At 37.2% G+C, this 27722-nt stretch overlaps 1 protein-coding gene across 6 annotated transcripts in view; it reads left to right on the forward strand.

Moving 5' to 3' along the window:
* SORCS1 (sortilin related VPS10 domain containing receptor 1) overlaps positions 1–27722 on the forward strand; it is a 471564-nt gene that overhangs the window by 266940 nt on the left and 176902 nt on the right. The gene's annotated exons all lie outside the window — the stretch shown is intronic.

Below are 27722 nucleotides of genomic sequence, written 5' to 3' on the forward strand. Positions count from 1 at the left end.
CTCACACACACACATACACACACACACACACACACACACACACACACACACGCACGCACGCACGCACGCGCTTGGTTTTTACAATATTGTGACAGTGCCCCCTGCAGAGCAGAGGGAATTTTAGAAAACTAGCAAAGATCCCTACCTGGGATGAAAGTATCAGACTCCTGATTTCAATTACCACCCAGCTAACAAAAGACATATGTTCATCATTTTGCCTTAAACATAATCTCCTCTGATGTACATGCAAAGCCACAGTTTGGGGTGCCACTATTTCTTCATCTCTGAAGAGGGATAAGATCACATGTATCCTGTTAGCTCATACCAGGAAATCACAACACAAAAGGATGCGTATTTATTGAGCTGAATTCAATATTTTAAAATTGCATTTCTGGGGAGGAAACTTGGGAAAGGGTGTGGCAGTGAATCCCTACAGGACAGGCTTTTGGAGAACTCTGTGAAAGAAATGTGTTTGAGCGGGACCTTGGAAAACGGGAAGATTTACAGAATGCTGATATTGTAAGCCAATGAGGAAATCATTGCAAATGACAAAAGAGGCTGTGGTGATGGGGCTTACTGTACATATTCTCCAAATGATAGAGCTCCAGAAACTCTGTTTTGACCCAAAAGTAGTTAGAACTCAGCAGCTGGTATATTATTGGCAGAGGAGCCCGAGAAGACAGCATGGGCAGAGGCTTTTGTTACAAACTGCCTGGTGAAATGCAATTACTTGGAATGGAATTTGGCCAGGGCAATTGCTGTTAATATAACTATCCTTGCAGAAAGTTTCCAGGGAGCCTTAATGACTTTGAGTGGTCAGGACCTCTGTTTTACATCTCAGTGAAAAGCCTACAAAACCACAGCCAGAAATCATCAGCCAAGGGAAATCACTTCTAGCATAGATCTGCAGACTCAATTTCTGAGCCTAAAGGGGAGGGACTGGCGAGAGGGCCTACAGGCCCTTTGAGGAGAGATATAAACCAGAGTCCCAGTGCTTAGTCAATGAAACAATTTATTACATCCTGTCTAAAGTGCCTTTTAAACAGAGGTTTACATGTTCAAAGGTGCAGCTTCCCATTCAGTGTTGCGATTTGGTCTCTAACCAGACACAAACATGAGGGGAGAAAGGTGTGTTTGTTTGTTTGTTTAATTTCATATCTAGCCTTGCATCCTCCTACCTGATGGAATTCCTCACTCCCTCGCTTTTTTTCTGTCTCCATTCTCCAAAGCAGATCATCATGTTAGCAGAAAACACTTGAGAGTGCCGTTGACCTACATTACAGAACAAGCCAAGCAGCTACAGAAGATGAGAAAGAAAGGGAAAACGATTTGGGTTCCCCTGAGTTAATCTCATTGTGCTGAATTTCCAAGAGAAGTAGGATGGTAAACATATGTGCTTTTCTTCCATGCCTTTATTGATATTCTGCTCAGGACTATGAAAATTAAAATACAGTGTCTCAGCTCCACTTATAGAATGATAGTAAGTGAGTGGGACAGGATGTTGAAAAGAGCTAAGCAATCATGCATTTGTCATGGGTAATAGGGAAGGTGGAGTTTTCTTCCGTATTTAAAAGTCTTCCTCTCCCATCAAATAGGCTCTAGTCCCATAGGAGTTCGCTTCCTGTGCAATTTTTGATTTTAGGTTGCTCCATGAAGCACTCTTTTATTTCCTTTAGATTATTGTAAAATGTGAAATATGCATATGTGTGTGTGTATATATATATATGCATATATACATCGTGTTTCCCTGAAGATAAGACCGAGTCTTATATTAAGTTTTGCTCCAAAAGACGCATTAGGGCTTATGTTCGGGATGTCATCCTGAAAAATCATGCTAGGGCTTGTTTTCCGGTTAGGTCTTATTTTCGGAGAAAACAGTGTGTGTATGTGTCTGTGTGTGCGTATGTGTATACATATATATGTGTATATATATATATATATATATATATATATATATATATCCAGAAAAAAACTAAGAAATTTTATACCCAGATGCCACATGAGCATATAAATTAGTTCACTATTTGGGGACTCTGAATGACAGGCTATTCAACAGACTGAGTGGCCTTGGGCAACTTCAATAATCTTCCTGGCATGTGGGAGTAAAATGCTTAGCATCACTGGATTTTTTAAAAATGAGTTCAATAAATAGTAACCTTAAGATCTCATATAAATGCTATGGGGTCCTTTCTACTTCACATACTCTAGTTCCTTTGATGTCTACCGCAATCTGCTTTCTTTACTTGACCTTTGCTTTGTAAAACTAAGTCATAATTTGCAGCTGATGACTTTCTGCATGGGGGCCCTGAAGGTAATAGATTTCAAGCTTTAGAAGATTAGGCATCAAGATTACTTCATCAAGGAGTAAGTTAATCCTCTCAAATCTCCAGTTAGCTCTGCATCATCTTTACCAGGCTTTCTGATACTTGTTTGATAAAAACCTTTAATCAGTTGGTTTGTTATCTCTAAACACCATTTTAGTCTAATTTGCAGCTCTCATGTCCATTAACAAGTGATTACAGTGATTGAACTTAAATGTTGTATATTGAGATAAAACACTTTTTGAAGTCCTTTGGAAGACCTGGGGAGTCATCAATCCTTAGTGCTCAGAAAGGCTTACAGGGTTATGACAATTGAATCCTAAGGTGATACACATGGTTTTGAAATTTAATTTCTCATATTTATAGTTTGCACATAATCTTAGGGCATCAATAACAGGTTCTGGAAACGCTGAATGACCAGGAGCTGGTTTACAAAAGTAAATACAAATGAATAGTCTTTTCTTAGTATCCCGTATAATGGATTACCTGTCTTTTGAAACAGTGATCTTATTTCTTACAACCCGTGCTTTAATTCTGAATACATCTCTAGAGGTGAGGGTTGCTGTAATATGATATGTTCACTAAGGGATCCACATATTTCAATATTGCTTGTGGGTGCACCATACTAGGAGATTTCAGTGTTATATTTAAGTAGATTTTCTTCCTTTTATTTGACTTAAAGATATTTCAAAATGATATTATATTCTCAACTTCCTTATTAAACAAAGTATTTCATATTTGTTATTTCCTTCATTATGTGAACTTTCAATCTGTTATTATTCTTTGCAATGATTGTGGTAAGTAGGTGATAAACACATTATTTACTTTATTGATTGCACTAAAGATCAGTTCAAAAGGTGGGATTAAGCTGCTTTTCTTCTGTTTACCATATGGAAAAACTTATCCTTAGGTTAATACTTTCTTATAGTTAAGGTTTCCATTTTGCTGCTTTTAATAAGGAATTTCCAAGTCTGAAATGAGAAAGAAATGGAAAGTTTTATAAAGACTTAGTTGAAACAATTGTATTTGGATTAGCCTCTGGTTAAAGTTAAAAACTTCTGTGGGCCTCTTATTATTAATAGTACCTCCCATGCTAACCTATGCATTTCCCTAACCAGGATGCTCATTCTCTTTAAATGTGGTAAATGTTCTCTGCCTGGCTTTTGATTCCCGTCTCATACATAACACTTTCAGATGGCAGTATTTGCTTATCACTGCTGTATCACAATGAAACTCTATCTTGATTCACCCAAACGTCTAGGATGCAGCTAGAATAATAGATATCTATACATGAAGTTCCATATAGGATCTTCAGGGTAGAATTGCCCAGAGTACCTGAAGCAAAGAAGAAATGGGTACCTTCTGAGTGAAAAAAAAAAGGAACAAGGAACCGTCTTTCCATCTTCAAGGAATACCTACTTCCATCATCTCTTTCACCTCCCAAATGGATGACAGAGGCCCACAGAGATGAGCCTTCTATCAGTACGACAATCCTAGGCTGGGTGTGAGCCTTCTACTGAAGATAGAACATGGCCCAAAGTCACACCGTATCCTCCACTATTGATACTGGGCCAGATGAGTTCATGTGGTTCTTGCTCTACGCTGGGAATGTTAATGAAGGTCTTGAAAGGGCAATATAAAGTATATCTGAAGAAGGGAAACAGGGAGAAATTCCACCATGGGTTTTTTAATTGGTTTCATTCAGGCCCCTCAACTATATTTGTCAAGGTTTTCTGGTCCTGAGCCACGCTCTCAGCTTTGTCATGGACAAGGCCATGCTCTTTGATTGATTCAGCAAACACTTCTAGGACATCTACAGTATGTGAGGCAATAGTCTAGATACGGGATAAGATGGGCAGGGTACATCTCCATAGTTTGTGATCTAGTGAAAAATGCATATTATACTATACAGTGAATTCCTAATTTATCATTGTTATGCCACATAGAAGGCAGGGTTCTCTAAATGAAAGCCCACAAGAGGAGTACTTGACCCAGATTTAAGGTAGGCAGAGGGTCAAGAAAGGCCTTCTAAGGCAAATGACGTTTAAATGGGATTCAGAAAATAAACAGGAATTAGTTTACTCTTAGCGTGGGGATAAGAAAGTATGTCTGCTGAGCAATCAGCAGTGAGAAAGCATTTACAGGCTCACAGGCAGTTCATGAAAGTAAGAGTTGTGGGTGCTGGAATAGAATTATGGGAGGCTGAAGAAGGAGTTGGGAGTCAGATCATAAAAGATCACATATATCATAATGAGGAGTTTAAATATTCTGCTGGAAGGGGCAGAAATGCCTTGGAAATTTTAGTCAGAAAAATGGACATTATTAGATACTCTTTCTGGAGAGTGACAGACTTTGAGAGAAATCAAGGAGTCAATGTAACCTACTACCCAGTGATAATACCAGGTCTCCATTATCTGCTGTGGATGAGACAGGAAGAAGTTCCTGTTATGAACTGGATCCAGGGAGCTGATCAAAGAGTTTAAGTCCAAGCGTATTGAGATCGGAATATTTGAGATTTGGGAAAATCAGGAATAAAGTTACAATTATATCCCATAAAATCCCGGAGTAAAAAGGACAAGGGACAGATGGAGTCTTCTTCCCCCTGAAGAATTTGAAGAATTTCCACATTCATACCTTGCCTTTCCTAGATTCTGAGATGAAAATCCCTTTTCCCATGGGGGACAGGGGGAAACACCTTTTTAAATACCTAACATTCACTCAGAGCTTTCTAAGGATGGATTTTCCTCTGGTGATTTAAACACAAAGCAAAATCTGAATATGTGACTATATTACCTGACCTGAGATTTCAGAAAGATCTCAGGGATATCTGTAGATATTTTGCTCTCCTATAATAATTTTAGGGTTTGGAGGTATGTGTGGAGCCAGCGTACCTTTCTTTATCACTTGTCCCAGAAGACATCCAATAAACATGCAAGCCGGATTCATGACATCACTGACTTAGAAGTTTCTCCTTCTCAAGCATTCTTTCCAGATGTTCAAATTCCAAAATATAATCCTCCATTGCCTCTATGAAACAACATTTCACTGTACATCTTCCCCAGAGCATGAGATTAATTATTTCCATACACGCAGTTGTTAATTATGTTTCCAAACTGCAGCTGATATGGAAACTTGCCAGATTAGTCCCTGGGCACATGGTCCTCTTTTTTTGAATAAGAAGAGATTTTCTTTGATGGAACAATTATGACAAGTACTTTTTCACTCTCTGTGTCCCATGAGTTTGTTTAAATTACCTGTGCCTTGCCCAACTGACCTCCTCTTTCTCATGAAACATCAGTTTTCTAAATGATCTTTTTTGATGCTATTCCCACAAATGGGCCCCATATCCTCCTCAAATTTAACCTGTAACATCGGCTGATTGTTAAATGGTTGTGTGTCAGTTTCACTCATGGATCATCTGTACAGTAGATATTTGGAGATTCTGATATAAAAAATGTTCTTGTGGAAATCAGCTATAATAGGAAACTTTGTCCTGTGAGCCTAGATTGGGAGGCAGGGAGAACATGCACAGTAATCTATCTCATTGCGTCCCTTGGCTGTTAGGATTCTGACAGATACTACACTCAGAACCTCTTTTATCAGTTGTTCATAACTTTCAGAGAATGTTCTACTCTCTCTACCTTATTCACATCAATCAATAAACAATATACTTGTGGAGAGAGGCCAAGATGTGTCACTGAGATAACGAGGCCTAAAGAGCTGGTAGATGTTGGAGAAGAGATACTGAGCATTTCCAGCACCCAGGACGGCTTGGATTCTGACTAACAACCTTCAGCCATGCTATCAAGAGGACAGAATCTAATGGCTCAAAAGTACAAAGTATTGTGAGAGTGAAAACCACTGCCAGGCATCAAGATTGTGCATGTTTCTATGTGTGAATGCATATGTGAATGATTATAGTTTCCTATAATAAATGCATCATAACTGTAGTTAGGATTTTGTCTATTTCCCCACCATTCAGAATTTTCAAAAAAAAAAAATCATGTGCTCCTTATACAACATAGAATACACATGTTTGTAAAGGCATGGGTATTTACCACAGTGATGTGTGTTGTTGGAAATTTGTTTCATCAAAAACACTACCCTCATTCTCGAACCATGATTTGCATCTACTGGCCCTTTGGTTAAGTGTCTCCTTTAAAATCTTGTGAGCTGAGTGATTTTGCTTTGGTGAAAAGAGGTCTGGGCCCATGGTCTGTACTCTAGGTTGTTTTTGACTTATATTTCAAATAATGAGGCTAACACATGTGATCTGGTGGAAAGGGAAGTGGCTTAGTCTTCCTAATCAGGAGGGACAGGATCATCCCTGAATGAAGGATGTCTCCTTACTTCTTGTGTCATCTATATTTATTCAACATTTTCCACCTGAAACCATGAAACTCATAGAAGAAAACAGGAATAAAGCTCCTTAACATGGGTCTTGGTGATGATTTTTTTTTTTTACACCTAAAGCACAAGCAACAAAATCAAAAATAAGTGGGATTACATCAAACTGAAAAGCGTAACAACAACAACAACAAAATCAACAAAGTGAAAAGACAACCTACAGAATGGAAAAAAAAAAAATATTTGCAAGTCATATATCTGATAAGGGGCAAGTATCCAAAATATATAAAGAACTTACACAACTCAGGAGCAAAAAATAAAAATAAAATAAAATGTATAGTAGGAATTTCTCCAAAGAACATATACAAAAGGAAACAGGTACATGAAAAGATGCTCAACATCTCTAGTCATTAGGGAAATGCAAGTTCAAACTATACTGAGATATCACATAACACCTGGGAAAATAGCCATCATTAAAAAGACAAGAGATAACAATACTGGCATGGACGTGGAGAAAAAAAAACCCTCATGCACTGCTGGTGGGATTGCAAATTGGTACAGCCACTATGAAATCAATATGGAGGATCCACAAAAAATTACAACTAGAACTACCATATGATCCAGCAATTCTACTTCTGAAAGTATCCAAAGGGAATAAAAACACTAACTCAAAAAGATATCTGCACCCCCATGTTTCTAGGAGCAGCATTATTTACAATAGCCAAGACAAGGAAAAAAGCTAACTGTCCATTAATGGATGAACGGATAAAGAAGTTGTGATATCTATATATATCTAGATCTAGATCTAGTAGATTTAGATTACTACACACACACATATATACATATCCTATACGTATTACACACACACACAATTGGATATTAGTCAGCCATAAAAATTGAGGAAGTTCTACCATTTACAATAACGTGGATGGGCCTTGCAGACATTATGCTAAGTGAAATAAGTCAGATAGAGAAAGACAAATATTGTGTGATCTCATTTATATGTGGAATCTTAACAATAACAAAAACAAAACTCATAGTAAAAAAAAAAAAAAGACTTGCAGTTACCAGAGGTGGAGGGAGGGAGGAATAGAAGAAGGTACAAACATCTAGTTACGAGTTAAATAAGTACGGGGGATGTAATGTACAACATGATGTCTATAACTAACCCTGCTGTATGACACATACGAAAGTTAGTAAGAGAGTAAATCCCAAGAGTTCTCATCACAGGATTTGTTTTCTTCTTTTCTCTTGTCTTTTTATTGTACCTATATGAGCAGATGGATGTTCACTGAACCTACTGTGATAATCATTGCATCATATATGTAAATCAAACCATCATGCTTACACTTTAAACCTATACAGTAATGTATGTCAACTGTTTCTCAGCAAAATTGGAAAAAAAATCCAATTTCTCCACAAAAATAAAATGGTTCTTATCTGCAAACAAAACCTCAGCATTTTCCTGAAGTTTATTTTGTCGTCGTTGCTTGTTTGTTGATTTATTTATCTATTTATTTTTAGTTGCATAAAGTCACTTTTTGCTAAGCATCAGTTCCATTGTATATACGTTTCAGGTAAGTCCTCCCTGAAGCCAAGCTTTCTGTATCTCCCTCATAATACTTTCTATGACTACCTAACCTTCAAACGTTTCTTCTAACTCTGTTCTTCTACAGCATCTACACCGTGTTTGAGACATTGTCTTTACTCTCAAGATGTTTACTTTCTATTTTAGAAGATATGACACATACTTAGTAAAGGAACTGAGATTCTGAGGCAGTGGCTAAGACATGTATACCCCTTATGTGCGGGGCCAAGTAACTTGGACGTTGAATGTGCTCAATGCATGCTTACAAATTCAAGATGAAGTAGTGTAGGATAATGGGTAAAACATTGATTCTGGACACAACTGTTTACATTAAATCCTGGTTTGACCATTTATTATCTGTGTGATCTTGGGCTGGTCACTTAACCTCTCTGTGCCTCAGTGTTTTAATTTGTAAAATGATAATACTAATAGTAGCAATTGTGTTTCCCTGAAAATAAGACCGGGTCTTATATTCATTTTTGCTCCAAAAGACACATTAGGACTTATGTTCCGGGGATGTCATCCTGAAAAATCACGCTGGGCTTATTTTCTGGCTGGGTCTTATTTTTGAGGAAACACAGTACCTGATAGAATTATAGGCTTACATGAGTTAATAAATGTAAAGCCCTTAAAACAGGTCGTAGAACATACGTAGTAAGGCCTATTAAATGTTTGCTCTTAATATGATGTTCTCTGAATTAGTAAAAAATCAAAATTACAGGCTATGGTTAACATAAAGCACATGCAGGGATTTAGTTTAATGCTTCAAACAATGTTATTTGGAGATTTTCTACCTCCCTCCTTCTCTTTCCTTTCTTCCCTACTCTACTTCCTTATTTTCCTCTTTTCTTCTTTTGTCCCAACTGCTCTCCTTAAAGGTATGAACAATGGCACATTTATTATGTAATGTAATAATATGTGAACATTAAGTGCTCATCTAACACTTAATTTATGAATAAATTTGACTAAAATATGAAAAAAAAAGTCTGTTCCTATCCATTCTGTCACCAAACATTGACTAACAACTTGCTAAGTAGAAGGCGCTAGAGGAATATGAAAGAGTCAGGGTCTGGTATCGACACTACAGGCTGGCAGAGGAGATACACAATTAGACAACAGCATCACTGAGTCATTGGTTTGGGGATAGCATTACGTCCAGCGTACTTTTGAAGGGCAGAGGAAATTCCCCTCACCCAGCCCGCTGAGGGCTTTGGAGACTTCCTGTTTCTTCTCAAAATTGACCTACATCCTATTTACTTTTTGGCCCCCCCAGTGTGTGGTGCTGTGGTTCATTGATGAACTACAACACGTAGGCACATAATTCCTTGCATATGGTTTTGTCTACAATCCTAGAAATATTCTGGAAAACAGAGATACCAACTGTCAGGAAGACTTGCCTATGTTGGCCTTGTGTAAGTATTGTTTATAGAATACTTTTTTTATTTTTTCAGAATGATTCGTGGAAGTGAGCCATTACCTTATATGGTGGGTGAGGCCTACTTGTGCATTTAATTAGCTACTAATGGACCATCATTTCTTGCTTGAGAGGTTGGAGCTGTAGTTTAGAGCTAAACAGTTAGAAGATGCCACTCACTATAGTTTGATTACAAATGAGACAGCATTTGAGGTATTGCATTAAAATCAGAAGCTTGGTCTATGGAGTTCTGACATTTAAGTTCACAAACTCATCCTGGAAAACGTGCTACACATCTCATTGCTGAATATCACTTATCACTATGGCCACCTTCAAAGCACTCCCCTTGGGAAGCTACATGTGCACCAAAGCTTATACCGAGTCCACACTTCAAAGCGATTTTGGAACTCTTTTTCTGGAATGGCCATCAGAGCTGTCGTTGTATTTACCCTTAATATCCTGAATGTCATCCAAATGTCTTCCTTTCAATATTTCCTTTATCTTCGGGTAAAGAAAGAAGTCATTGGGGGGCCAGATCAGGTGAGTAGGGAGGGTGTTCCAATACAGTTATTTGTTTACTGGCTAAAAACTTCCTCAAGACAGTGCCTTGTGAGCTGGTGCATTGTTGTGATGCAAGAGCCATGAATTGTTGGTGAAAAGTTCAGGTCATCTGACTTTTCCACGCATGCTTTTCAGCACTTCCAAAAGCAAACTTGGTTATCTGTTTTCCAGTTGTTATAAATTCATAATAAATAATCCCTCTGATATCAAAAAAGATTAGCAGCATTGTTGCAACAAGTTCGTGAACTTAATTGTCAGACTTCGTAAATTATAGTAAAATTGGGCGGGTGGGTGATTCTGATTCCCTGTAATAGGTCCTGTTTGATCCCTTTAGCCCACTGCTATGTTTGTGGAAATGCATGTAGTAGTTCTGCTTTCTTCCGTTGCCTGAATCCAAGAAGCCAAGTCTTTATTGCAGGAAATGGAAGAATAAAGTGACGGAAGGCACTTGCCCTTTTAAGACCCTGAAGAAATGGTGCCTCATATTTCAAAGAAAGGTCAAGTAAACTGTGTGTGTCAGATAGCTTTACTTTTTGGGCAGTCCGTGCCTAATGTTCTACACACACACACACACACACACACACACACACACACACACACACACACACTATAATTAGCTCTACTTTGTAGATCCTTGTACCACTCTGGCGATGCTCCCTGCCCTGGGTGCTCAATCAGAGCCCCAGCCTGCGGAAGCCATCGGCTGGGAGCTCCTGGCTGCATGAACTTCAAGGTGGTAAAAGAAATTGGCCATCTGTCTGGGGCTAGTGTAGACACATAACAGAGATAATACTGGATAATATTCAGATTGATGTTTTACCTTAGGAGTGGTTGGAGAGGTTTTGTTTGGCATGTTTTTCAGTAGACCTGCTTTAAAAATTCATGGATGCACCTGGTTGTTGGTTTCTATCTTTTGTTTTTCACGTATCGTGGCACAGCCAAAAACCTTCTCAGCAAGAGACCAAATTGGAAAAGGGTTGTATTCAGAGCTTAGAAAATAATATGTACTGTGTTCATGAAACTCGCCTAAGTATGGGGGCTGTGAAAAGAAGGGGTGTTTTTCAGGTCAAGATTCCCAAGAGTTAGCAGCATCATGCCATTTGCTTTTCAATCCGTTTTAGAGCAAATCCGTCTTAGAGCACCCCTTAGACAAGTGATGCGTTTGAAAAATGGAAATTTGTGCTGTACCCTATTGCCTACGAATTCCAAAATGCTCAGAGGTGTTTGATGAACAAGAAGCAGACAAAAGGAGCCAGAGCAAAATGGTACTGTTTTTCCCAGTAGGTAATCTTAATCTCTTAAAGATGATAGATCAGTGAGAAAAACAGTTGTTATTCGATCAGCGAAAGATGCTCTCTCTTCTATGTAAGATTTATTCTTGGTTTGAAGTGAAAACTGTGAGCTATAGATGAGTCAAATTAAATTTTGTTAGGATCAAGAGAACTCAGTTTCAGATCAATTAATCAGTAAGGGTTTCCATTTCTCCCCACCCTGTTTCCTCTCCCCCTCTCCCTCTTTTCCTCCAGAATAAGTGAAGAAAGGTATTTATCCTCAAGACTGAGCTTCAATAAACAAAGTGACCTTTACATTTTAGCTCAAAGAAATGAATACCATCTTATAGATATTATTGGTGACTGGCCCTGGGTGGGATGGGATATATGGGTACAATGCAGCACTAAAAGAATTTACCTTCAGGGAAAAAAGCAAATTTAATAAAGGGACTGTTGAAAAACTGTATGTCAAGAAGATTTACATCTTCTTGAAAATTTGTGATCTGCGCTCTTAGATTTAGAAGCATACTGGAATTTCTACAACTTAAAGCTTCCATTTAGCACAAACTTTATTTCTGCTGTCCTTGTTATCGTAGGTTTACCTTGATTTCAGAAAATCGGAACTACTACCATGTAAATTAAGAAATTCTTCACTTGACACAATAAACAGCACAGACTTCTTTTACATAGCAGGTGTTCCTTGTACATTTTGCTAAATTAGGGCAAAAATTAAGACTCAAATGCCAGAATCTATTGCCAAGAAAAGATCAATTAAAAATGAAAAATGGCGTCTTGGGGAAAGGTAATCTGATTTATAGGTATATAGGATTTGATTCACTAGTGTTTGATTTTCCTGTAACCTCACTAGGATGTATCTTGTACCCCAGGGGAAAAAATATATATGTATGTATATATATATATATATATATATATATATATATATATATATATATATATATATATACACACTACCATTTTGTTCCAACTCCGCATTTTAAGATGATGAAATTTGGGTTCATAGCGTTGAAGTGACTTTCCCAATGTCCCTAAATTAGGCAGCGGCAGGAGTGGACCCCATTTCCCACCCGACTGCACACTGCCTTCCCCGGATGACCTTCCGACAGCTCACACACCTTCACGGAACATTCCAATTTAGAACACCGGACCTCCTTCCTAGACCTATAGTTCTTAGCAAAATTTTTAACTTCATCACACTGGGTAACTTGAGTACAGGTAACAAATATCTTGTTTCCCATTAATGCCAAAGATAACAGAAAAGTCCCTCACTTGGAGGGTTCAGATTCGGTCATCTCACCAAAGAAGAAGGACCAGCAAAGCCAGAGCTTCTTCCCACACCTGTGGCCAGCAACCGCATCCATCACGTGATCTGTCCGTACTGACCCCATTCTTATTATTTTGTATCTTGTTCTGACAGATAAACTTAATGCGATTGATTTGAAGCCATAGAAAGTCTAGAGCCAGTTATCAGAGTGCACTAACAAATGTTGAGTGTCTTCTGTGAGCAAGCAGTGTAGGTAGCCCACTGGTAGTTCCCAAAGTATTCTCCTCAAAGCCCTAGTTCTTCAGAAGCTCCAAGAACAAAAACAGATTCTGTCTTCAAATACATTTGGCAAATGTTACAAATGTATCTCCCTCTTTTTGCTTCAGAATGTGCTTTTCAGAGACGTTAACAAACCAAAGGAAACTTTAAAAATTTTTTTTCTGAAAAAAAAAATATTTTCTGTATTCTACTGTTCCTCAAATTCACATGCCGATTGAATCATTATGACGCTATAACTATGAATTTCACTTAGAACATGTTACGTTCAGTGCTTTGGCTCCCTTTAATTATTTTAAACTCATACTCTGTGGAGGGGGCATTTTTAGTCCCATTTCAAAACCATGGAAGTAAAAGATCAGGCATAAGAAGGGAGTTCCCAAGGTCTCATGACTAGTAATAAGCAGAACTGGGATTCAAAGTTAAATCTGTGCTTTTTGCTGCTACAAGAGTCTCAATTTTGATGTGACTAGGGATTCTGTGGGCACAGGCATTTTATTTCAAGGAAAAACAATGAGAGAGAGCACATGAAATAAGGAATATTCCCAGTGTCTGAGGTGCTGTCTGTCCTCTCAATCTGTTGTTTGTTGTCCCATTCTGAACAGCAACAGGGGTACAGAACTCAGCTTTTATTTTAGCTTTGAATTTTATGCTGTTTTTTTCTTATATTAATATGACAAATGGCAACAGAAGCCATCTTTTTAGTGTTCAGAAGACAATAGAGGATGATGTGGATTGTGGTAAACTGGAAAGCATATGTCCTTTCTATCAGGGATAGCAGAAGTAAAACTGTTGATTGTGACTCTGTGGCAATATGGTCCCAATAAATCTGGACACTACTTCAAAACAAGCTGACAAACGGTGCTTGTTTTCGGGCAAACTTTTCGGGCAAACATTATCTGAAACAGAACTTGGGTTCTGGTCAGAGTCAGCCTATGGACCATGTTTTTTTGTTTTTGTTTTTGTTTTGTTTTTACCAGTACATTTCACTGTGCTATTGGCCCAGGGGAAAAAAAAAAAAAAAACAAAAAAAAAAACTCTTACTGAAATGTTTCTTTTTAGCCTTATGGTTTCCTTTGTGGCAATTCCTACATTCTGTGGCTTGAGGAATTTGTTGAACACTGAAAAGGCACATATGCTCATTTACATTGGCAAGTGTTAAATTGGGGAGACATATGTTTTCTTTATTCTCTCCTACTGTTAGATCCTTAAAGAGTGTTGCTAGTCAAGCTCAGCTGTAATTTCCCAAGTGGTTGAGCTTCTGAAAAATATTTTTTACAGAATCTCCAGTACTTATAAATTTGGCTGGAAATAACTATAAAGTATGATTGGAATCCCAGTGGATTGGAATTCTTGTGGTAAAGCTTAACTGCCCAGCTTAGGTATATTTTATTTGGTTGCCTGTGTGTGTTCAGGACATACTTCTCTTAGCTGAACCTTTGCAATAACCTCTTCGGAGAGTTCCCACATCCATAATCCCTTCTCTTTAATCCACATTCTATGTTACCTCCAGAGTGATTATTCTACGTGAGCTATAGTCTTTCTATACCCTGCTTTACTGTCTTGAGTCTCTATGTATGGCTCAGAATAAATAGGTCCTCTTGCAATTTAAGTGAAAACTCCTTTGCATGGCTCACAAAGCTCTTTCAACCTGGCTGTAACTGCTTTACCTAACTTCTGCCATCCTGAAGAACTTGCTATATTACCCCACACATAATGCACACTCACAGTTCTCGGCTCTTGCATTTGTTGGCACCTCCACCCTGAAATCCTTCCTGCCCTTTCTATCAACTACCTGCACATCCTTCAAATCCCATGTTAGTGTCAGGTATTCTATGGCTCCTTCCCTCATTTTGACAAGAGAAATGTTCTCACAATACTTTGTATGTGTCAGGACCTAGACAACTGTACTTTTTCCCCTGAATTTTATCTCATTTCTGTGTTGGAACTGGTTGTGGCAGAATTCACAGTCTAGTAAAGCATTCATTGTCTCATCATTTAATCTCCTGTCTGAAGCACAGTAGCTGCCTGTTGCTGCCTAAAACCACTTAAATAAATAGAAGGGGTGGGGGGAAGAGGAAATGAATGGTTAAATGGTGAACATCTGGCCGCCTCACAAGGAGTGAAAAATTGCTCTTAAGGAACTCTCTACATTCCAAAACTCTTGTTTTGCTATTTGTTCTTGAAATGACTAAAATGGGTGTCTAAGAATTTTAATATTTGAGGGAATTTCTGTAATTTTATTAAAACATCCTATAGAAAAACAGATTATGATTACATTTGATGTCTCACTTGTGAATTGAATGTAAATCAAAAGAGAGAAAATTCTATTTTGTCTACATTTTCTGATGTTTTACATACATTTAAAAGTGTTGGTTAATAACCAGTCTAAGCCTATGCTCACTGGTTAGAAGATCTGCTTACTATGTTGTCTAATGTTTAGAAGGAAGACCTGGGAACCAGGTTCTTGGGTGTGAGCCATAGAAATGACAACAATGTTCTTCAAGGATCTTGGCTAAATCCTCATGCCCCTCCCTGTCTAATTCCCCTCCTTAAGTTTGCTTCCATTTCCACTTGGAATATCTTAATTAACATTTGTAAAGTGCTGTGTAATTCTTAAATGAAAATGTTATGTATGTATAAAATCTTCTTAAGTAGTAGTTTAATAAATTTGAGTTTCTTTGTGTAGTGCACTATTTTTTAACATCTTACAATTTATGATATATAGGTGGCATGAAAGATTTGCCTATGAATTGATAACAGTCAAAAATAGAAAAATAATGTGTTTTTTTTTCTTTTTTCTGCAACTCCCATTTCCAGGGAACACAGTTATTGAAGTGTTGTGAAGTTTGTAGTTTCTAAGTTCTTGTTTTTAAACATGAAATGCTCACCTGGGGTCACCTGTGTTTGTGTGTGTGTAATATGTGCAGAATGCTACTTTATTGTTTTTTTTTCCCCCAGAAACTTAGATGAAGATAGAAAATGTACATAAACAGACTGTTACAAATAGACTATGATGTCAGAATGGCAATTTATTTACATCAGTAAGGAAAAGAGAAACAATCATGATTGAAAATGGAGAAAACATGAACTGGCAATCTACTAAATGAGGATATTCAAATGAGTAAACACAAGTGACACAAGGGAGAAAAGGAGGGAGGGAGAGAGGAAAGAAAAATTCACTGTAACTAGTAAATGTACTGACAGAAAACATTGTTTTCCCCAGTCAGCTTAGAAAATGTTATAAAAGGAGAGAGAAAAAAAACCTACTATTTGTGATAGGTACTTCCCAAGTCCCTGCCATGGAATTATGAATTAGTACTTTCTTTTTCTGAAAGACATTCGGTAATATGTATCAAAAGGGGGGTTACAAAATTTATATGCTTTGATCCATAAATTCTATTTGAAGGAAATTACTTGAAGAAATAATAATTGATGTACAGAAATATTAATGTGTGTTAGGTCATAATATTATGTTAGTGAAATTTTGAAACCTTCTATTAAGGGCTTAATTATATACAGTGGCTTATCCATACAATTAAATTCTATGTAGCCAATAAAAAATTATAGCACAGAAGAACATTTAATAGTTTGGAAAATGTTTGCAGTGTAGTTTTAAAATGGGGAAAGCAGGTTAAAAAGCAGAAAGTATCATATGGTACTCTCTCTTGCTACATAAATCCCTCCTTCCCTCCCTCCCTTTCCCGTACAATATTTATGTATATGTGTATATCTATATAATCATAGAAAACAATTTGGAAAGCAGACTTCAAAATGTTAGTGATGATTATCTCTGCATTAGGATGTTTGAGGGATTTTTCCTTTCTTTTTTTCTAAGAACTTTTTGGAGGGCATTTTCCAAATTTTTTCAGCAGTGAATACATATTAATTTTTGCTCATATTTGGAAAAACAATACTAAGTTTTAAAACAAATAAAATGAGTAATTTGAAAGAAAGAAAATTATTGTATCATTGGTACAGACATTCTAAAAACTAGACATTTTCCAAGTAGCTTAAAAACCTGCACACTAGCAGCTCTTTTTACCTTTATCCTTTTATTCTAAATGGAAAGAATTAGGTCCAGTACCAGCCATTTGTGAATTGAGAAGGGACCAGGTTTGAGGGGCGCCCCAGTGGTAAGACTCAGCTGTAGGCTGACACAAAGCATGGCCTTTGGAGGACAAGGTCATGATTGACTGGGGCTGTAAAGAAGAACCTGCCAATCCTATAGGCTGGTCTGTACAAGGGAAAGTCTAGAATGTGTAAGGACTGGGAAATCACTCAGTATTTTACAGGCGAGACTTCATTGGTGATCAAAATATTTGAGTAAGGTTTCTAGAAAAACATACATTTGTTTTAGGATGGGTTTACTTTGATAATGTGTTCTTAATTTGATGAAATGTGTCATCAGAAGAATTATTTCGCTTGAAGGTAGAAGAGGTTTCTATTATATTAGTAAGAGCCTGTCTGACAGTGAAAAGATATGGGGGTGATGGGTAAGAGGTTGGGAGAAGGAGACTGATATGAACTCAGAAAACGAATGTTTAGGAGAGAGCTAGCACACTTCAGTAATTCCAGAATATTGTAGTAAAACAAATCAATTGATATATATTTTCATGACCCTTAGTTTCAGGGAAAGGTAAATGGTATCTGGTATATCCTTTTAAGGAAAGTGTCAGTCTATCCATGAGTTTGAGGACTTTTTTTTTTTTCTTCTGTCATTAAATATGGTTGCTGTTTTTAAAAATTGGCTCAGTTGTCTGGAAAATTTACTTTTGGGAAATATTCTGTAAGGGTGCCAGACACAGAAACCTTCATCTCACTGGGATGACCATATGATTTATCATCCAAGCCATACACAGGTGTGGCAGTAATACTATTTATGATTTATAATATTTAAAGGAGTGAACCAGGACTATTCAGGACAAAATATGACATATGTTCACCCTGTCTGTGATTCATTCAAAGAAAGCCAAACTGTCTGTGAACTGTCTCATATGGTCAAAGCAGCTCTTAAACCAAGATCATTCAGCGTTGTGAGTGATAGTATCTTTATAGGCATATTCAACCCATTGTGGATATGAATCTAGGTCTGAAAATGCTATTGTACCGTCACAACATAAAATTATGCTTTTGTAATTGGATTTCATGATAGCAGCTTGCTTAGGAATCATTCTGATTGTTAAGGATGCTAACTTCTGAGCAATTGTGACTAGATACATAAAAGATATTAGTCCAAATACATAAAAGGTCATGTTGTTTGCAGAGGTTCTATGAAGGCAAATTTTTGTTCTTTTATCGGAACCCCTTTGTTCCTTTTGAATCAGGGAGCTGAGAAATACTACTGAAATCAAGAGGGCTGATTTTGTAGTTATTGTCTTAAAGTGTGGATTCCCTGTTGGTAGTAACTTGGAGAAGATGAGTGTTTTATATGGTTGGCATAGTAGCAATAGAAGTTGAGCTATGTAGCAAGATGCATGTAAAGTAAGAAACATAAGATAAAAATATTGGATGTTTTACATGGGTCTCTGCATGATAAAAATTGATCTATGTTTCTGGGACACATTTACCATCCAAACATTTACCCTCAGACCCAAATGTCCTTTTGTTGTTTTTGTTGGTCCAAGGCTACCTAAAAACCAGTTGATTTATTTTAGACCCAAGAGAACAGTAAGTATCTTGTTTTGAATTGTTATGTTGTGTTGTAATTGATATCGCTTTCATTGTGAACATAAAGGGATAAGGACTATTTTGCTCTTAAGAAACACATTTTTTATGGTATCATAGCTTACATTAAATGATGGGATTATAATATCTAGTTATGGGCTCTCTTATTAAAGAGTTAGTTATGTATACTTTAATGGCCATTTAATAGATCTGCCCTTCTATAATTTAATCTGGGTAATTTATTCATCATGAAAATCCACAGACTGGACTTTCTTGACCTTAGGTCTCTTAATGTCTGAGACATAAAGAGATAAAATTCATTTGGTTTTTAATAATTATTCGCCTTGAATTGACAGCAGATTTGGAATTTACAGCTTTCAAAAGGTTAAGGTAACAGAGTTATTTTGCAGCCAGAAACCAATGAAAAAATCTGACAACCTCAAGTTATCTATATTTTAGATATGATTATGAGGAGATCTTGTTATTCCTATTGAGTATAAAATAATAATTTTTTATCATATCCCGTCTTTTAATTATAAGTGACAAATTGTACAGACCATATTTGTGGTCCTATAGCTACAAAATGGTTGCCACCAATTTTTGCTATCCTTCTGTGTGTGTGTGTGTGTGTGTGTGTGTGTGTGTGTCTGTGTGTCTGTGAGAGAGAGACAGAGAGAGAGAGAGAGAGAAAGAGAGTCTCCTTCCCCCCTTGAGAGGTGGAGTCTATTTTTATCCTCCCTTTTAATCTAACCCAGAATCAGTAACTTGTTTGACCAATAGAATACAGCAAAATGGATATCCTGGGACTTCTGAAGATAGGTCAGAAGAAGCCTGGCAGCTTTCACTTGATTCCCTTGACATGCTTACTCTTAGGACTCTTACACTGGGACAAGCCAGCCACCACTTAGGAAATCTAACTACCATGAAATATGAAGTTTAAGCCATATGGAGAGGGCCTGGAGGATGGGATTCCATGTAGAGAGAAAAAGAGAGGCTAAGGCCAAATAACTGAGTGAAGAAGACATCTTAGAGGTGGAACCTCCAGTTACGGCTACCACAGTTGATGTCATATGGCTTTGAAACTAACTACTCAGCTGAGCTATTCCCAAATTCCTGACCCACAAAACCACAAGCAAAATAAATGATTGTTTTGGGGTAATGTTCTGGGGTCGTTTGTGGCACAGCATTAATATATGGAACAGAGGTCATTTTCTCTTTCATATAGTGCACCAATTTGGTTGCTTCTGAGATATGCATTTTGAGATGGAGTTAGCACAAGTTATAGAACTGCCTAGAAAATAAAATCATGGGGAAAAAATCATCTACTTAAAACATTGCACTTAGATATTGCCTGCTCTGACTGAAGGAAAAGAAGAAAGGAGAGAGAAAAAGCAGCAGCTAATGTAATTGCACTATGGGGGCGGGGGGGGTGCATGTCAATTAAGCACATTCACCCTTTTCTGCCTCTCAAAAACAACTTGAGATGATCAATGTCTGTCATTAAATGCTTAAATAATGAAGGAAAAGTTTTACAGGAAACAGATCTTGTTAGCAGGAGTCCCTTCTTCCTGGATCATCCACTCCAGCCCCATCTTCCTGGGAGGTCTGCAGTGCAGAGTCCCAGGGGAACCTCACTTCGCTCACTTGCACATCCCGTTTGAGAGAAATCCCTGGTGGTCACCATAGTTTTCTCAGCAAAGTTTTAATAGTCAAATACATTAGCAAGGTCTCCTGTGACTGAGACTTCACTAATCTTCCCCTACACACTTTGCTATATTAGCCCATTTACTGTGAAGCATTAATATAAGTGAAAACTAAAACATACTTGTCAAGATAACGATACACTTAAAGTAAGGGATGAATGTGGGTACATTCTGTTAACTTATTTTTAGAATGAATTCATTCCTATGGACTCTTCATTCTCCTGACTTTCAACTTGACATTTGTTCAACCTAAAATCAAATGCACAACTTGGAGATTGCACCAAAAATTGTATGTCCTTCACCTAAGTCGATGTTAAAATATACTGATAGATTCCCTTTCTTGCTCTCTCTTCATTCCCACCTCCTCTCCTTTATCATTCCTAGTGGAATAACGGGATTTCTTATCATTAAATGAACATCATTTCTTGTAAAGTTTCCCATGAGCAAAGAAGATGAATGTTCGTTTCTCCCAGTATCTCAGCTTCTTCTGATAGCAGCTAACATTTTAAAATGATATAACCTTTTGGCATTTATAGATCTTTGAGGATTTAACAGAGAAGTTTCTTTGGGACTTGTAATGACCATGGAAGTGTGTTCTGATTGAGTTTGAACAGAGACTATGGGATAATGCTTGGATTTTTAAGGTGGTTCAAATATTCTCAGGGTATTTGATCAGTCTCCATAGTAACTGAAATAATAAAAAATGTCTCAAATTTGTACGTCATTCTTATCCTCTACAACACCATTTTTTAAAAAACCAGGTAACACAATGCTAAGTATTAATGAATAATCCATATTCCTTACTACCCCCTTAATATGATAACTTATTTCTCTAGCAAAATGAGTTCATATTTTAGATGCCAATTAGACGTAGGATATGTTTATTAGGAAAACAGTTACAGTGTAATGACTCTTAATTGTTTTAGCATAAACTTTCTTGAGAACTTTTATAGCTTGTGGAGAAATATTTGTTTCCCCACCTATACTATCATTAGGTCAGAGATTTTTGCCCAATTCTCTCATTTTTTTCTGATCCATGGTATGATAAAGCATAAAAAAACAATCTTCTGGAAGAGTGATGCTAGAAGGATAAGGAAAAGGAGACCAGGGCCATTGTGAAAAATCTGAGTGTGAACCAGGACTGAGTATTTTGTTTCTGTAGATTTGTGTTTAAAACCAAAAAGGCTTTATTTCTTTGAGAATATCTTACCAATTATCATGTTATTGAGAGTCTCCGTTATCTAGCTCCTAGTTCCTTATTTCTCCCGCTTTCCCATCTAGGCAATATTTTTATTAGATATTTATAATTCAGGGTCTCTCTCTCTCTCTCTCTCTCTCTCTCTCATTCTCTCTCTCTCTCTCTCTCTCTCTCTCTCATTCTCTCTCTCTCTCTCTCTCTCTCTCTCTCTCTCTCTCTCCCATTTTAGAACTCAACTATCACCTTTTTACACAACATATACTGTTAAATGTGCCATACTTTGTGAAATAATAATAGTAACATTTTCACACAATTCAGCATTACTTTATTTCACACAGGTGACCTGATCTTCACACAAACTTATGCAGTGTATACCATAGATAGCTTTACCACTGATTAGCTGTGGGGCCTGGAGCCAATTACCTCATTTTTCTAAGCCTCGTTTCCTCAACTATCAAATGAATATAATAATGTCTATCTGAAGTTTTTAAAACAATTTAATAAAGTAATATATTTTGAAGGTTTAACAGAGTGTGTGGTACACAACAAATGATTATTGAAACTTTTGTAAACAGATGCTAAATGTAAACTTTATTTTTCTCTACAGTATCACTACCCTCAATTAGAAAACTGAGGGTCATGAAAAGATGAAGTGAGCTATGAACTCTTCAAAGTGGCACGACCGAGACATGGCAGAGATGATATTCAACTCTGTCTTTGAAATCAAGCCCCATGCTATTTCCTGTGATTATAATATATATTTATGGTTTGTCTTTCCTTCTTCTCCTTATGGTGCGAATAGCCTTCACTAAACACACACTCTTTCTCTTATCTGAGGAAGTGCACACATCCACAGCAGCATTGACTAGAGTCACGTTTAGGATTTGGTCATGGCTCTTCTTGTGGAAAACAAGTCTGTGGTTCACGAGCCCCATGGTTAGCCCTGCTTATCAACCCACCCATGCACATGGCCATATGTGTCCCCTGGGCCTCGGTGCCATCCACAGTAATGGAAGCAGAGTCTCATAGTGAAATGGTGGATTTTAATTTGAGATTCTCTAAGTTGACTCAGGGGAGGGCTATGTTTACTAATCCCCAGAGAAGTAAGAAGAAATCTTCCATAAACTTTCTTTCTTGATTTGTCTTCCGAGGAGTGCAATTCATGTGTTGTCATTTCTGATGAACCTTACTCTTCTCCCGTGTACGCTATAGGTTTGGGCAAAAGGAGTATTGAATGAATTGTCATGAGTTTCACACTATACTTAATAGATAGTGTTCTGTCAAGACTAGTATGAGACATGTGAAGCCTTGAAATAGTATACACTTCTTGAAAACTTTTTGCCCCCTAAAGAATCAGTCTTTGGACCTTCATTAATTAAAAAAAAAAAAAACAAACACAAAAATAAACTCACAGAATAAATTCTTTAGAATACAATGGCAGCATTTTCCTGCAATTTCACTGACTTGACATTAAGATCACAAGGAGACGGTGTATTGCCCAAACATTTTCTTGGCTTCAGTATTGAATGACTACTTTGTTTTAATGACCACAGAGAGTGCATTAGGTGACCTTCACTGAGTTGGGGGGTGGGGTGAGAGTGGTATTTAGGTCGAGCGATTGCACACTGTGTCCATACAGATTTTTTTCTATCAATATATACTTATGTGAACCTTTTTCTTTTTAATCACTTCCCTCTCCTTTTCTCACTACTGTTTGTACTTCAGTGATTTCCTATACAAGGGTCATTCTGGGATCCTGTGTAACTTTCCCTAATACTGTCCTCCAAACAGTCACCAATTGATAAGCACTTACTGTTCTCAGCCTCAGTTCATCTGTGGAAGATAAATGTTCAGCTCACATTGGGAATAGGCAGCTTTTCACCCACAGTGGTGAGCAAATTACTCTCTTGCTCTGATTACATTTTGCATAATTCATTTTTAACATTGAAGCCAGAGGCCTGAAAATAGCCTCTTAGACTGTTTATAGATAGATTTTTGTTTGAATAAAGTGGGTAGATAACTGGAGTGCCCAATTATGGCTATTGCTATTTTTCTTTGGCATTGTCATTATCACTATGAAAAGTATTTATTATGCACCTGCGATAATGGGCATCTGGATTTGAATTAAACCATCAGCAAAGCAAGAGAGATATCCCTAGTACATTACCTCCTCTTGATTCCAGTCCACAAAGGACAAGGAGTAGATAAATGAGCAAATAATGAACAACATATAAAATAAATATTCTTTGGTTTAGGACCAAAGAAATTGTGGGAAAATGTATGTGCCTGTAGATAGTGAAGCCACCCCTTATGAACTCCACCCCATATCAATAGGTAAATGATGGAATTCCAAGATCAATACACCTAGGATAAAATCTGGAAAAGTAAATAGTAGGAGCATTTCTCTAGGAGGAATGCCCCTAGTAGACACCCTAGAAGGATCAGAAAGTTTCCAAACAAGCAGCTGGTAACCACAAGATGGCCTCAGGGTTTTTTGAAAATTAATTTGGGGAAGGTATTCAATAATGTTGTAAAGATTTTGTTGGGTATCCGATGGACATGCGTCCTATTTGGGAGACCACCTCAGGGATAATGTGGATACCTGATCATGGCATTGTACACCAGAAGCTAAACATTAATGAATGCCAACTATAATTTTATATATATGATGTGATGGTTCAGTGTGAGGTCGGAGGGATAGTGGATGGGGGGAGGGGGGTTCACAGTGTGAGGGATATAAATGATGAATGTCTAAGTATTACCTTGTCTTGTACACCTGAAACTAATAAATAAAAAAAAAAAAAAAAAAAAGAAAGTTTCCAAACAACCTTTTGTAGAATTACATCATGTAGCCATTTGTTGAATCTGGAACAAGTCAGGGAGAGTGAAGAGACATTTAATTTTTGACAACACTAAGCTGTCAGAAGGACTAATACCAAAAAAAAAAAAAAAAAAAATGAGAAGTGACATATTTGAAATCTATAAATTGTATTTCATGTTCATTTTTCACCTCTAGGAAAAGCAAATAAAGTTTCTCCTCCTGAAGTGGATGATGAATGATTGCTTAGAGTTGAGTGGCGGGAGCCTGTGTCGCCATTATTGACTTCCTATGGAAAAGAGTTAATCTGCAAATGCAGTCAATGCAGTATCTGCACACCCTGAAGATATAAGTAGGCTGGTTCTAATCATTCATGGGCCGATCTGAGCAGAGAAGAATTACTTTCCGAAAGACAGACTTTCCCTTGTCTCTACCCTCCTTGCCTCCGAGGAGAACAGTAAGGATTTACTTAAGAGAACTCAGACTGTGTCACAGGGGTCCATGAGCTGCATTCAGCAGAAGGCAAGGATGAAGAGGACTCACCTATTCACTCATTCATTTATTCATTTACAAAGGTGTATGGACCAAGCTTTTATGCCAAGCTCTTTTTATAGGGCTCAGTTCACGAACTGTGCAAAGTTTGGAATCATGCCTTTTACAAAGTTCTAAAATTCTGTCATTCAGATCATCTAGAATGCAGAGGATTACACACAGCAAAAAACCATTTATTCAAAGTCAACTGAATAGCCAGAAGTGGATAGAGAGCCAGTGTAGACCAGTAAAAACAATGATCACTGGACATGTTTACGGAATGCTATCTATTAATTTTTGAGAAGTATCCATTAACTTGAAGTTATCATTTTGATAGTTCCTGGTTGAACACCTTCTGGAGAACATAGGACTTATTATTTATAAACAACATCATTTATGTCTAAAGATTGGATTCCATGTATTATTTATAGTGTTTCATTTTCTCCAATAGGTTAAACATTTTCTATTTATATCTTGCTTAAATTCTCTATTTACTTGTTAACTTATTTACTTTTAGTAACCTATAGCGACAGAACAAACCTCAATCCATTTGAAATAAAATTACTAAAGAATGTGAATTTGAAGACTGAAATAATAAGATTTCACTTATTCAGTTAACATTAATTTATTAAATTTACCCATTGTAACCTAATTATGTTGAAGGTTGTGATTAAGTTATACGTTGTACGCAGTGATGTGTATTAATGTGTGTGCATGCATTTGTGTTTGTCATTCAGTTGGAAATAAATATAGGCCAACATATTAAATTTTAAAAATCAGAATAAAAAGCTCAATCTATGATATGATATATAGATGTGGATTAAAGAAGTAGAAGGAAACACAAGCATTGTTTAGTCTGTTGAATAGATAGAATCATGAGCAATTTAGTTTTTTCCTTTTTGTTTTGAATTCTACTGGTGATCTTACAAGTTGTGCATGCAATAAAAAATGACTGAACAAAAATGGATCCAGATTGATCCATTTGTTTTGAGTGGATTCAAGCAGAGGTTTGAGAGAAGAATCATTGGATGGATTGTATAATGTAGACACACTTACAAATCTTACAGGGGGAATTTCCTGACATCTTTCATTATTTCTAAAATGTCAAAGTCCCCCCAAAAAATAAAAAATAAAATAAAATGTCAAATTCCCAAATAGAGGGTGTCAAGTAAGGACTATACAGAGAAGGTGAGATTTTGGTTTATGTATTTTTCGTACCAAGAAAAAAAAAAGGCAAGGAAGCTAGAAATGTCATTAAATCATTATTAAGTAGCCATGTTTGAAAATATATGCATTATTTTTCCTCCCTCCTGCCCTTATTCAGTATTACCTGGATGCAGAATTATCTTACAAAGGCTGATGACTTAGAGCATAAATTAGTATAAAAACATTTTAAATGAATGATAAATAAAACTCAGCTTGATTTGAGGATATTCTGTAAGTCTAGTGTTTTTATTTTGCTGAAGTGGTCTGCCATGAGAAGCATGTGGTGAGATCTTGACTCATGGGAAGAGAAGAAAACATTCTGGTTAACAGGGAAATAGCATATTAGAGGGAGAAAAATCACTTTGCCTAAGACAATAGATGACCTATAAAACTGAGCCTCTTCATATTATTATGGAAATTACTTTTGGCAGTAGTGCCAAAAGGTATTATCTATTATTGTTAATTGTGATTGGAGACACAAAGCAATACCATCATTTGAGGACTTACTTGTTACTTTGAAAACAAGAGCTTTTATGTGCCAGTAAATATGAAATCACCTGGAAATATTCTTGTGAATTTAGGAGCCTTGTTTAATGCATACAATAGATTTTAATGGAGCCATGTGAGTTTTTACTTAGTAGCAGATTACCCGATGGCTCCATGTCAGCCTTTCAATGAAGGAATACGATTTGCTTGGTGAATGGGAGACAGAGCAAACTATAACCTTGTCAGATTTTACGGTTGGGAACCGTGGTTTCAGTGGAACATGGAATGAGAGGCAGTCAGCCTCCCATTTTATGTGTGTGTTTCATCTTGTCCGGAGTGCATCTGGCAATCACAGCATTCCGCTCACTGCACTGCGTCCCTTTCCTCTTCCTCAAGAAGGGCCGTTTGAAAGGACAGTAAGGAACCTGGATAATATAAACACAGTTTAGGCTGAGTGTGTCTGGCATGCAATCCTCATGTGCCATTTGCAGTAACAGGACACCACGTTCAAAGATGACATTAACTGTTCTGAGGTTTTACTATGATTGCCTCCAAATGCTTGAAAAGTCTGTGTGTTTGTCTGGCACTCCAGTCTTCTATGACATGCCTGGATTTTTTAACTTTTTTTTTCCTTTCCCTCCTCTTTTCCTGGAACTGCCGCATCCCCGGCTGGTAATCCTTAAACCCAGGGCTGCAGCGATTTCTCTTCATACAGCCGCATGTTAAGGGCATCGTTCATGCTTCTGCGAACCAAGCTCAGAACGCACCAATTAATAAGTTGACAGGGAAGAAGTCAGTGGTTAGCCTTAAGGCCACCTGTGTGGAGGCATTAGGTACACACTTTGAGTGAAAGGACACCTGCAGAGAGTCGGGAATGGCACATTTTATCTCGCATTTCTGGAGGCATAAAAGGAGAGAATAAAAATCAGTTTCCAGGGCAGCCTCTCCATCTTGTTCTTGTTGTGGGTTGTTCACACCACTCTGGCCAATATTAGCCGTCCCAACGGGACAGCAACGCATATTAAGCTGTGAAGTTTTACACATGTAGAGCAC

This window comes from Rhinolophus hipposideros (assembly GCF_964194185.1).
Source record: "Rhinolophus hipposideros genome assembly, chromosome: 15".
Lineage (NCBI taxonomy): Eukaryota > Metazoa > Chordata > Mammalia > Chiroptera > Rhinolophidae > Rhinolophus > Rhinolophus hipposideros.